Source organism: Bos mutus, chromosome 10 (assembly GCF_027580195.1).
Source record: "Bos mutus isolate GX-2022 chromosome 10, NWIPB_WYAK_1.1, whole genome shotgun sequence".
NCBI lineage: Eukaryota > Metazoa > Chordata > Mammalia > Artiodactyla > Bovidae > Bos > Bos mutus.
The window spans coordinates 42195107-42207912 of NC_091626.1; the positions used below are offsets into that span (position 1 = coordinate 42195107).

At 40.9% G+C, this 12806-nt stretch overlaps 1 non-coding gene across 1 annotated transcript; it reads right to left on the reverse strand.

The window, feature by feature from the left end:
* Window positions 1-1089: 1089 nt before the first annotated feature.
* On the reverse strand, window positions 1090-1162 carry TRNAS-AGA (transfer RNA serine (anticodon AGA)). Its single transcript has one exon. It is a non-coding gene; the product is annotated as a tRNA-Ser (tRNA).
* Window positions 1163-12806: the final 11644 nt, after the last annotated feature.

A 12806-nucleotide genomic window follows, 5' to 3' on the forward strand; every position in this document is an offset into this window, starting at 1 on the left:
TGCCACAACTAAGACCCAGTGCAGCCAGATAAGAAAATAATATTTTTTGAAAAAGAAAAGTTTTTGTTTTTTTTTAAATGAGGGCAGTGAAGTTTCAGCTTGGCAACCTAGGAATGATTAGCAAATTTATAGATGTAGTGCTACATAGTTCTTTACATAGTCCTTACATGTTACTATTTTCTCCAAATTTTCTGCAGTGATTACTTATATTTTTTAATAATCCAGAAGGGGACAGTTTAGGAAAAAATTTTTTTGCCAAAGGATGAATTAAACTATATGTCTATTTTAAGAGACAAGTCAGAAGAGAGAAAACAAGGCAGCAATGATGAGGATTCTCAGGGTTTCAGAGAGCATAGATTTCCTAGCACTGTCTGCCCTCTATTTTCCTCCTGTTTATTTCTCTGGTCCCTGCCTCCCCCTCAATCATACATCAGCAATGATACTGCACTTCTGGGGTTCAGAGGGCAGGCATTTGGAGACATTATTAGAACTGCTCTGTAATCAAACATGGCCAAATTGTGATCGTTAAAGATTTACATAACAATTAGAGTGGGCTTTTTGGTGGGGTGGGGGGCGAGGAAAGAAAGCAGCTCAACTTGGGATGAGAATGAAGAAAGAAATCTCTATGAAGGCTTGATGAATGTGTTCCCTGCTGATTACAACCTGATCATATTTACTGAGGAAGAGTCCAGAAAACTGCAGGTGCTGTCCAAACTCTTAGCCGTTGTCTGTGAACTTTATCCTGCTGAAAAAGTTATGTTGGTATCCAGCTATACACAAACCTTGGATATTTTACAAGAAGTATGCAAGTGTCATGGATATGCTTATACAGGACTTGATGGACAGACCCCCAGTTTCTCAAAGGCAGCAAATTGTTGATGGCTTTAATAGTAAATACCTGTCTGATCTTATTTTTTTGTTAAGTTCAAAAGCTGATGGTGTGGGACTTAACCTTATTGGAAAGTGAAGTTGCTCAGTCGTGTCCAACTCTTTGCAACCCCATGGACTGTGGCCCACCAGGAACCTACGTCCATGGGATTTTTTAAGCAAGAGTACTGGAGTGGGTTTTCATTTCCTTCTCCAGGGGAGCTTCCTGACTCAGGGATCAAACCTGGGTCTCCTGCATTCTAGGCAGACGCTCTACCATCTGAGCCACCAGGGAGGATCTCACTTAATTCTCTATGACATTGATTGGAATCCAGCTACTGATATCCAGGCAATGTCTAGAGTGTGGAGAGATGGTCAGAAGCACCCTGTACATATTTCCAGGCTCCTCCTAACAGGCACAATAGAGGAAAAGATCTATCAAAGACAGATCAGTAAACAAGGTCTTTCTGGGGCAGTTATAGACTTATCCAAGACATCTGATTATATTCAGTTTTCAGTGGAAGAACTTAAAAATTTGTTCACATTGCATGAAAGTTCACATTGCATTACTCATGACCTGCTTGGCTGTGAATATCCAGGAGAAAATCATACAGGTGACTTATTGGAAAAACTCCCTGAGTCTAGAAATTGTCAGCTTGGTCCACATCAACAGAAGTCTAACTCCCTGAAGCCTCTCTCCATGTCACAACTGAAGCAGTGGAAACACTTTCCTGGAGATCATTTAAATCTTACAGATCCTTTTCTTGAAAGAATAAGAGAAAATGTATCATTGTTTTTTCAAAATATAACCAAACTATTGCTATATAATGAAATATTGCTTTATGACATTATTTTGCTTCCCCCTTTAAAAAGTTAATCTAGTAAGTAATTTGGGGAAACAAATAGAATTATTTTAATTACAATAATATATTTTGTTGCATGCTATATTGTAGTTTTGATACACTAGTCAAAATTGACTTCTTTAATGTTTTGTATATGTTCCTAAATATTGAAACATTAAAGACATACTTCTATCATCCTATTAAAAAAAAAAAAAGAGTCAAATAACTAACAGATAGATTAAGAAGCTACCAGTGAAAATGGATAGAGCTTCAGCTCAGGAGTCAACAAATCTGAGGTTTAATTCCTGTTTTTCCACTTAACCTTAATTTCTGGGCACTCAGTCTTTTCTTCTGTCAAATGGGGATGAGCATACCAATGTTTCAGAGTAATTGTAAAGATTAATGACAAGTTATGTGACACATGACAAGTTCTGAATAAATGTAATCATGGTGGGACAGTGATTTTGTTTAATGTACTACTCAACATCAGATTCATTTTGGCAAGCCCTGATAAACATTTGAATTCACGTGTGTTCATGAGAACAAACCATCTTGATGTAAATAGATAGCTCTAAAGTTTGTCTCTGTTTCTCCTGCCAAAGTGTCTCAGCAGAGCACTACAAAACCATATTGGGTGGTTTGGGGACCTGTACAAATTCTGGGACAAAATTTTAGTTTTTCTCTTGTGTGGGGTACTATGCCATTTCTAAAGAATCTATGGTTGAATTTACAGAGTCATTTGTAATTTTAGTAAATTTAGTTGCTCTTACATCTTCAAATTTAAAAGTTATAATCATTTTGGTTTTTTTCCAGAATTCTATAGAACAAGAGCAATCGTTTTTGAACAAACTTGAAAATTGTATTAAAGATTGTGACACTTTTAATAATGCTTTGCACAAACCCAATAAATACTTACGTATTATTAGATGCCCACCCAACCTCCTTAAACAATGGCCACACTACAGAATCTAATGGAAAAGTGCCTTTTGTGAAGTTTCTTCCACACTGTAGAATTAAGGCATTAAAAGATGCCAACAGCTTCAGAACTAATTTCATAAACTACTTAAGCATTTCCATAGCCTGTTTGCTGCTATTTTTCTTAACAGCATTTAAATTAAAACTTACTATGCCAGCTTAATGAGTTTTTCTTTTTTCTTTTTCTTTCTTTTCTTTTTTTTTAAAGAAATGCTGTTTAGACTAATAGCATGTTTAGATTTATGCACTCATCTCCCTCCAGCCCACCACCACTGTCTATTCTGCCTGCCTGGACCATTGCAGTTGGCTCCTATCTGGCTTTCCTGTCTCTCACACTCTGCTCTTGCATACTGCAGTCTTTGTAAAATATCAATCTACTCTGAGCCTGTGACCTACTAGATAACAAGAGCTATTGAGCACTCACTGTGCCTAGCATTGTGTTCAGCACTTTACATTCATCATTATCTCATTTAATCCTTGAAACAATCCCATGAGATAATCTCCATTTTGTAAAAAAGCAAAGGGAGGGCTCAGAGAGGTTAAGTAAATTGTGCAAGTAAATTGTAGATTACATCTTGGATTTCATTCATCCACTTAATTACACACACTCCTCCCTGACTACAGCCGTGGCAACATAACAGCAGAATGCAGTGTGGTGACACCTTAGTCACATGCTATCTTCATGTCTGGGATGCCCTCACCCACTTGGTACTCAAATGGGGTCTCAGCACTGCGAAGCCCTAACAGATATCCCTCCACCTCCCAACTTAGTCCCAGAGGCACACCTTCCAGCATGCTGCTTTGCCATCCTTAGTTTATCTGTCTCTCTCTCATCAAATGTCGTGAGGGCTGGGAGTTAATCATACTGTGTTTGTATTCATTTACACATAGCCTGGGAAGTAGTAGAAACTCAGTAAGTGTTTGTAAAATAAATGCTGAGATTCTCAAGAGTGTCTTACTGATCTTTATATCCCCTCAAACCAAGCTGCAAAACCAGGAGGTCAACCTGGATGGGACAGATTGATTGAGAGGCAGTCTGATGGGCTACAGAAGTGGAGTGTCATAAGCCATGGGCAGAGAGTAGACAGCAATGCCAAAACTGGGGATAGAGAAACCCAGTTAGGGGCCAGCTGGACAAAGAGGGGGATGGCTATGGAGCAAGTAGAGATGGTAGAGTGTATTAGGGTTCTCTCGAGAAACAGAACCAAATACAAAAAGGAATTTATTAAAAGGAATTATGGCTCACACTGTTACAGAAGCTATAAGTCCCAAGATCTATTCAGAACGCTGGAGACCTAGGAGAGCCCATGATGTAGTTCAGTCTGAGTGGCAGCATGCTTAAGACACAGGAAGAGCCAACGTTTCCATTTGAGGGGGGATCCTGGGTTTTTTCCCCTGCCTTTGGACTCAAAGACACTCAGGCAGGAGGAATTTCCTCTTACTCTCAGGAAATTCAGCCTTTTTGTTCTACTCAGGCCTTGAACTGATTAGATGGGGCCCGCCTGCCTTGAGGAGGGCAATCTGCTTAATTCATTCTACCAATTCAAATGTCATGCAGAAACACCCTCACAGACAAACTAAGGATACTGTCTGACCAAATGTCCGGGCACCTTGTGGCCCTGTCAGGTTGACACATAAAATTAACCAGGTGGTGAATAGGTTGGAGTAGAGTTCTCCCAGGAAGACCTCGTGGGCACAGGTTTCCATCAGAGTCCCTCTTTTATCTGCATAGTTCTTAAAGTGTCCCTTCCCAACAGTCAACAGCCTGAGGAACCTATTACTTCTCACCACTCTGCCCTCAAACCTGTTCCTTCTGTGCACTTCTCTCCTCAAATTTCCAGCCACACAGGCCTTATTTTGGAGTCATCCTTAATTCATCCTGTCCTTGGTACAAACATTTAAAGTTGCCAAGACCTTTCAGCTCTTCTCGTACAATACTTCCCGCATGCCTCATCTTCCTTCACTGTTGCTGCTTTCCTACTGTAGAATGACGAATACTCAGTTTTTTAAATGGGAAGAATTGGGTGAGGCGGGTCACAGTCTGGTGGCGAAGGAGATTTGGAAGACTAGTTTTGAAGCTGCCTTCACGGGATAAAATGAAATTTTCTTTAGGTTGTATGTTATACAATCATACGGCAAAGTTTTATACAAGGTATGCTTTATAATAATTGAGGAAGTGTTCATCGTATATACTAAAATTTTGTGGTGGAGATTATGATGGGGAGACCCTATTTTATATAGCAACTATTAGAATTGTTTCTTAAACAGTTTCTTTCACTCCAAGCACTTTCTCTTTTGTTACTGGATAAATCTTCCTAAAGCACAGCTTCAATACTATTACTACTCAAAAACCTTCACTGGCTCCCCACTGCCTATTAAATAAGCAACAGTCTGTAAATGGACTCTGTGGCCCTTCAAAATATGGATTCCACTCATTTTTTCTGACTATGTATCCTATGAATCACCATTGCTTCTTGTGCCAACCAGGAATGCATTTGGATACAAATATCAAGTATATCCAGTGTATGCTGGCTTAAACAAATAGAGAACTATTTTTCTCATTTAAGAAATTAATAGGTCTGCAGTCAGGGCTAGTGCAAGTATTCAACAATGGATGCAAACTCCTTCTGTTTCTCTGTTCCATCATACAAGCATACGGCTTTGACCTTGAGGTTTCCCTGGTGGCTCAGACGGTAAAGAGTCTGCCTGCAATGAGGGAGACCCAGGTTTGATCCCTAGGTCTGGAAGATCCCCTGGAGAAGGAAATGGCAACTCACTCCAGTATTCTTGCCTGGAAAATCCCATGGACGGAGGAGCCTGGTGGGCTATAGTGCATAGGGTCCCAAAGAGTCGGACACGACTGAGTGACTTTCACTTTCATAACCTCAAGATGTACTTCCAGGCATCTCACCTACATTCCAAGTAGGAGAAAGAAGAGACAGCAAAGGGCAAAAGTTGAAGGAAGGTGCATGCTAATTTAACCTGTCCTGTTTTTATGGATAAAGTGAACACTTTGCTAGAATGCTAACCTAGCAATCTTCTGCTTATGACTCAATGATCAGAAGAGTGTCACACGGTGGAAGGTGACTGGGGGAGGCAGAATTGTAGATGGAGGTGGGCCAGCCAGTCAGTAGTACCTGCCACACACACACCTACTCTAATTAGGTGGCTCACTCACCTTACTCCACATCTGCCTTCACATCATTTCCTCTGCCTTCAATATTTGCCCTGCCCCCTGTTTGTTGAAGGCCTTTCATTTTTTCCTTTCAAGTCTAGATGAAATACTGCTTTCCCCAAGTTGTCTTCCTGATCTCCCTCAAACCTCTCTGATAAAGTTTCTCCTTCTGAGATCAACCACTGTTTGATTTTCTGTTGTACCTGGAATACTCACACTGTACTCTGATTAGTTAGATGTGTTTCATCTCCCTGTCTATATTTTGAAGTCCAAGAGAACAGGGAACATGCCCCATTCATCTTTGTATTTCTAAGGCAACTCAGCACAGAGTAGGTATTCAATAAGTATTGGATGAATGCACACATCTTCTGCCATATTCCATTCTGAACAGACAAGTGTGGCACCCACACTGTGTCTGTAATGGTCCCTCTCATCCAAGTTAAAGGAGAACATGTGCAGTCCTCTGTGAGTACTGGCTGCTGTCCTGTGTCCTCAGCCAAAGCAAGGACATCTGTGGTGGTAACATGACTATCTACCCATGCTTCTTATGTCCCTTTGGTCAAATGTGCAGCTGTTCCCTGGGTGGGAAAGTAAGAGAACAGTAAAAATCAGACAAAATAACAGCACTTTTAACAGGAGTCTTGTGAGTGTATTAGGCATAAATGAAGAACTTTGTGCTACAATATAAGCAATAATAATATTAATACCAACTAATACCATTTATTAAATTCCTTATGCCAAGTACAGAATTTTGTATGCATTGTCCCTTGGATTCCTCATAAGAACATACTCATTTATTAAATAAGGAAACCAAGTTGCAGAAAGATTAGGCAATTTGCCCAGGGTTACAAAGCTTCTAGATGGCAAAGCTGGAGAGACACTCATTTCTTAGTACAAGCCTGTGAAGGGAAAAGCTGCAACCCAGAGAAGTCAAGTGACCTGCCCAAGGCTGTGCAGTGTAGTGGTTAAGAGGATGGGCTCTAGAGTTAGACTTCCTGGGTGGGAATCCTCATGTGACCTGGGGCAAATTGTTGAAAGTTTCTATGCCTCAGTTTCCTCATCTGTAAAACAGGGGTTCCAGTTGCTTCATAGGTTCTTATGAAAACAAAATGAGTAAGTATACTTATTGAGACTGGCCTATCACCTGATCCAAACTAAGTATTTGGTAGCTTAGCCAGGGCAGGGCTGCCACTAGCCTGTGTGATACAGTGGCCTGAGGACAGCTTGCCTGGTGTATGAGTGGAGGAAAGTTGGACATTCGGATATATTTTGGTCCTTCTGGAGAAAAGAAATGAATACTGCTTTCTGGCTGTCCGTGGTAGGAGTCCTGCTTCTCCTCCAAAAGGGACTCCTAGGTTTACTGACCCCGTGCTTCAGAAAGTCACATCTTTTGAACAGAATAATGGTGCTGTCTGGATTTCTGTCCACTGCCAGCTTTAATTGACCCAGAGGATTAGTAGGCTTCTGGCTCTGAAATGGTTTGGGGGAAGGACCTTCATTTGGTATGCACTAAGCTCTGTGGAGTTACCTTTGATATTTCCTCAGTAAATGCAATTTTGTTTTGTTTAAGGTGCTTTCCTTATCTTGGTAACTAGCCTCCAAAGATGGTCCTGCAATGAGCCATGCCTCTTGGTATTCACACTTTTGTGTAGGCCCCTCCCTCAATCAATCTAGGCAGTCTTTATGTATGGTAGATAGATACGATATAATATGGTAGACACGATATGATAGAATATGGTAGTAGTGACATTTATAATTTCTGAGACTAGGTCATAGTAAGTCTAGTAGCCTCTGCCTTGGGTTCTTTGAAAGCATGCTCTGGAAGAAGCCAGCTGCTGTGTAAGAAGTTCAGCTACTACGAGACCAGTCTGCTGTAATAAAGCCATGCTATCCATGCTGAGAGGCTACATGGAGACAAAGCCCCCCAGTAATTCCAGCCTTCCAGGTGAGGTGTCAGATATGTAGGAAAGAAGCCATCTTCGACATCCTGTCCGGCTGAGCCCCCAGATATCTGTAGCCCCATCCACCATCTGACTGCAGCTGCACAAAACCCAAGCAAGAGCCCAGTGAACCTATAGAACTACAAGAGATGACAGTACAAGGTTATTTTAAGCCACACTGTTTTGGGATCACTAAGAAGCACTAGATAACTGAAACACTCATGATTCCCTAAAGCTGCTGGTACAGTTAAGACACACTCAGATCCAATCCACAGATGAAGGTGGTAAGCTGCTTCTTTATATTAAATTAGATTTTGTGGCAAATATACAAATCTGGACCAAAGTCTACATGCAAAACTTTTGTAATTCTTTCCATTTTTCCTTAATAGGAGAAATACTATTTTAACACCATCTATTACATGTTTGTCTATCTGACTGTCACTTGCCTTCCCCTTTTCAATATATGCTCCAAGATGGCAATGATTTCATATGTTTTATTATCCTTTGTATCCTCATTCCTGGTTACAGTACTTGATTTATACTAGGTCTACAGTAAGTATTTGTTGAATTAATAAACACTTGAGGAGAGAGAAGATGAATGTATCACAGATGAAGCTAATATGTTATAAAATGTTCATGTAATAAATATATTCAGCCTACAGAAAACATCTCACATTGGCTTCAAGAATAAAATATGACATATGAAGATATTAATGATATGTTAAGTAAAAAGGCTAGGTTTTTAAAACCAGTTTTCAAAGCAATAAGAACAAGCATAATTCCATTTTTAAAAAACCTTATTTTTTGCAACTCTTTCTGTATATTTGCAGAAAGAGTCCAAAAGCGTTTTTGTCAAACTAATGACAATATTATCTGTGGGTAAAAAGTTCAGAAGGGAATTTTGTTTTTTTCTTAGCGCCTTTCACATGCATTCTAAAATGTTTAAAATAAAATTGTATAGTTTTATAATCAGGAAAAATGTTATTTAATACAACTAACTTGGAGCATTGATATACCTCTTTTTCTTGTATTTTTCTGTATTTCCTGAGACCATAAAATCAAAGTCTTTCAATTCCTTCTCAAACAGTTATATATGTTTCATGTATATTTGTTCCATCCAACCTCCAGTAGAGTCAAAATACAGCACTTCTGCCTACATGAATAACAGCAACAACAAAAGTAGAAATAATCTGTTTATAGCTCAAGTGAATTCCTAGAAGAGTTTCTGCTGTTCAGATCACTGAGGGATTGCTTGCAGAATCATGAACACTGATAAGATGGAGCATTCCTTGGCTATAATCCGAGTTTCTCAAATAGAGCAGCAAATACTACATTTATAATTATGTGGAAGCAAACTTTCTAACCCCTTGTGAAAGTAGCAAATGGCAGCAAATTCTTGCTTGCTTATATAGTTCAAAACTCATTAGAGAATGAAGGGGAAAATGCTTGCCTTTAAGCTAGAGAAACTCCATTGCAGACGTGATACACATGGGGAAGGAGCAGCACCCTGGCCACGTCCACATTCTGAATGTTTTCCTAGTAGCACCACCAGTGGCTGCACCTTCCCTTCTATGATTTACAATGAAGAACATATGCAGTTTATGCAAAACTGTCTTTTCCTGCATTACAAATGGTACTAGAGACCAGATATGCTCATGGCAATGAATGGTAGGAATTGCAGCTCCTTCCCAGAAGTAGTATGTCTTAAGGTGACTCCTGCTGGTTCTTTGCACTAGTAATAAAGAATCCACCTGCCAGTGTAGGAGACAGAGACGTAAGAGATGCAGTTTTGATCCCTGGGTCAGGAAGATCCCCTTGGAGGAGGGCACAGCAACCCACTCCACTGCTCTTGCCTGGAGAATCTCATGGACAGAGGAGCCTGGTGGGCTATAGTCCATAGAGTCTCAAAGAGTCCAACATGACTGAAGCGACTTAGCATGGCATGGCTGGTTCTTTAAATGCTCCATCTTTGGACAGTAAGCATTGTTTAATGGGGAAAATGTGGTGATTAGCCTCATTGATGACCAGACACAGAATCTATATATCATAAAGGCTCTTCAAACCTGACTTTCCTCCTAGATTTTCTATCTGCATGGATGGCTACAAGCAATAGAATCTTCCTTACCTCCTCATTCTGTGTCTCCCTCACCTAGAAGTTAGTGTCAGCTAACCCTCAGACAAGTCCTCAGTCTCTAGTTTGTCTCTTGTTTCAGTGTTCTGACTAGGGTTCAGTTCAGTTCAGCTCAGTCTTGTCCGACTCTTTGCGACCCCATGGACTGCAGCATGCCAGGCCTCCCTGTCCATCACCAACTCCCAGAGCTTACTCAAACTCATGTCCATTGAGTCAGTGATGCCATACAACTATCTCATCCTCTGTTGTCCCCTTCTCCTCCTGCCTTCAATCTTTCCCAGCATCAGGGTCTTTTCAAATGAGTCAGTTCTTCACATCAGGTGACAAAGTATTGGAGTTTCAGCTTCAGCATCAGCCCTTCCAATGAATATTAGGACTGATTGCCTTTAGGATGGACTGGTTAGATCTCCTTGCAGTCCAAGGGACTCTCAAGAGTCTTCTCCAACACCACAGTTCAAAAGCATCAATTCTTTGGTGCTCAGCTTTCTTTATAGTCCATCTCTCACATCCATACACGACTACTGGAAAAACCATAGCTTTGACTTGTTGGCAAGTAATGTCTCTACTTTTTAATATGCTCTCTAGGTTGGTCATAACTTTTCTTCTGAGGAGCAAATGTCTTTTAATTTCATGGCTGCAGTCACCATCTGCACTGATTTTGGAGCCCTCCCGCCCCAAATAAAGTCTCTCACTGTTTCCATTGTTTCCCCATCTATCTGCCATGAAGTGATGGGACCAGATGCCATGATCTGTTTTATGAATGTTGAGCTTTAAGCCAACTTTTTCACTCTCCTTTTTCACTTTCATCAAGAGGCTGTTTAGTTCTTCTTTGCTTTCTGTCATAAGGGTGGTGTCATCTGCATATCTTGATTCCAGCTTGTGTTTCAACCAGCCCAGAGTTTCTCATGATGTACTCTGCATATAAGTGAAATAAGCAGCATGACAATATACAGCCTTGATGTACTCCTTTCCCTATTTGGAACCAGTCTGTTGTTCCATGTCCAGTTCTAACTGTTGCTTCCTGACCTGCATACAGATTTCTCAAAGAGTCAGGTCAGGTGGTCTGGTATGCCTGTTTCTTTAAGAATTTTCCACAGTTTGAACCAGGGTTCAGGATCTCATCATCTCTTACCAAGACTAATGCACCAAATTCCCAATTCCACTCCTAACAGATACTTTCTGTACATCTTTCCCACCAGATTAGGGAGTGTTCTTTAAAGATTGAGAACAAGTTCTATAGGCCTTTAAATTTCCCAAAGATCATTGTTCCTAATAGGTGCTCAATAAATGATTCTTGCTCCCTGGTTTGCTTGCTTGGCATGGAAAATCACTGGGACTGAGAAACTGAAGACCTGGGTTATGGCCCTCTATATGAATTACCTATGACTGCCTCACAGATCCCAATGACTTAAGGTAACAACAGTCATTGATTATTTCTCACATTTCCTGTGGATGAAGAATTTGAATAGGGCATAGTGTGGGTACTTATTTTTCCTAAGATGCAACTAACATCTGCAGCCTTAGTTGGGGAGACTTGAAAGTTGGGGGTAATGAATAGCTGGGGACTGGAATCATCTGGAGGTCTCTTTATTTACATGGGTGGTGGTCATCTGAGGCCACTGCTGGTTACCAGCCAGAATATCTGTACGGCATGGCCTCTCTATGTTGCCTCTTTGCTTGGGTCACCTCATAGCATGGCAGTGGCAATTGGCTTCTCAAAGCAAGTGATCCAGGACAACCAGCTGGAAGCAGTGTTACTTTCATAGCCTAGTCTTGAAAGGCACATAGCTCAGTTCTGCTGTAGTCATGCGCTTACCCAGTGTGACAGGCAGAATAATAACCCCCTAAAGATATCCATGTCCTCATCCCCAAACCTGTGACTATGTTACCTTACCTGGCAAAAGGGATTTTGCAGATGTGATTAAGTTAAGGACCTTGAGATGAGGAGATTATCCTGGATTATCTGGGTGGGCCCAGTGTAATCACAAGTGTCCTTATAAACAAGGAGGCAGAAGGGTCAGAGCCAGAGAAGGAAATGTGATGCAGAAGCAGAGGACAGAGTGATGCTGGCCAGGAGCCAAGGAATGCCGGAAGCCTCTAGAAGCTGGAAAAGGCACTAAAACAAACTCCCCCCTGGAGCCTCTAGAAGGAACGCAGTCCCTTAACACCTTCACTTTAGCCTAAGAAGACCCATTTTGGAATTCTGATCTCCAGAACTGTAAAATAATATATTTGTATTGTTTCAGGCCGTTAAGTTTGTGATACTTTGTTACAGCAGCAATAGAAAACTAACATGCCCGGATTCGAGGAGAGGAACCAAAGACCACATCTCTCAATGGGAAGAGTGCCAGAGTCACATTCAAGAGCATGTGGACTGGAAGACATTGTTCCAGCCAGCTTTGAAAAATATGACCTGCCCCACTCTATCACTAAGTAGGTATATAACTGTAGGTTGATCTCACTGGGTCTCAGTCTTCTCATCTGTAAAACGAGGGGGCTGAGTGTGAAAATCTCGAAGCTTCTGGACCTAGAAGTTCCTGGTCCTGTGATTGAAAGGGAGATGTAGCGTTCCCATGAGAAAGTCATCATAAAACGTGACTGATTTCTAAGTCCTTCCTTGATGCTCATGACCATTCACATACTACTCTGAATGGAATGGAAATGGAGAGCCTGAGCCAGAAAACCTCAGTAAAGCAGGTGTGGTAAATTCCCCAGAAGATAAGCTTTGAGACAGGCTTTTTGTTTTAAATTTCAAAATATTTTTAGGAAAGCGGGAAGGAAGAAAGGAAGCAGAAAAAAAAAATTGATTGAAGTAGTGACCATTTCCTATTCATCATAGGAATCTCAGCACTTCACATACCTCTAGTCTAGCATGT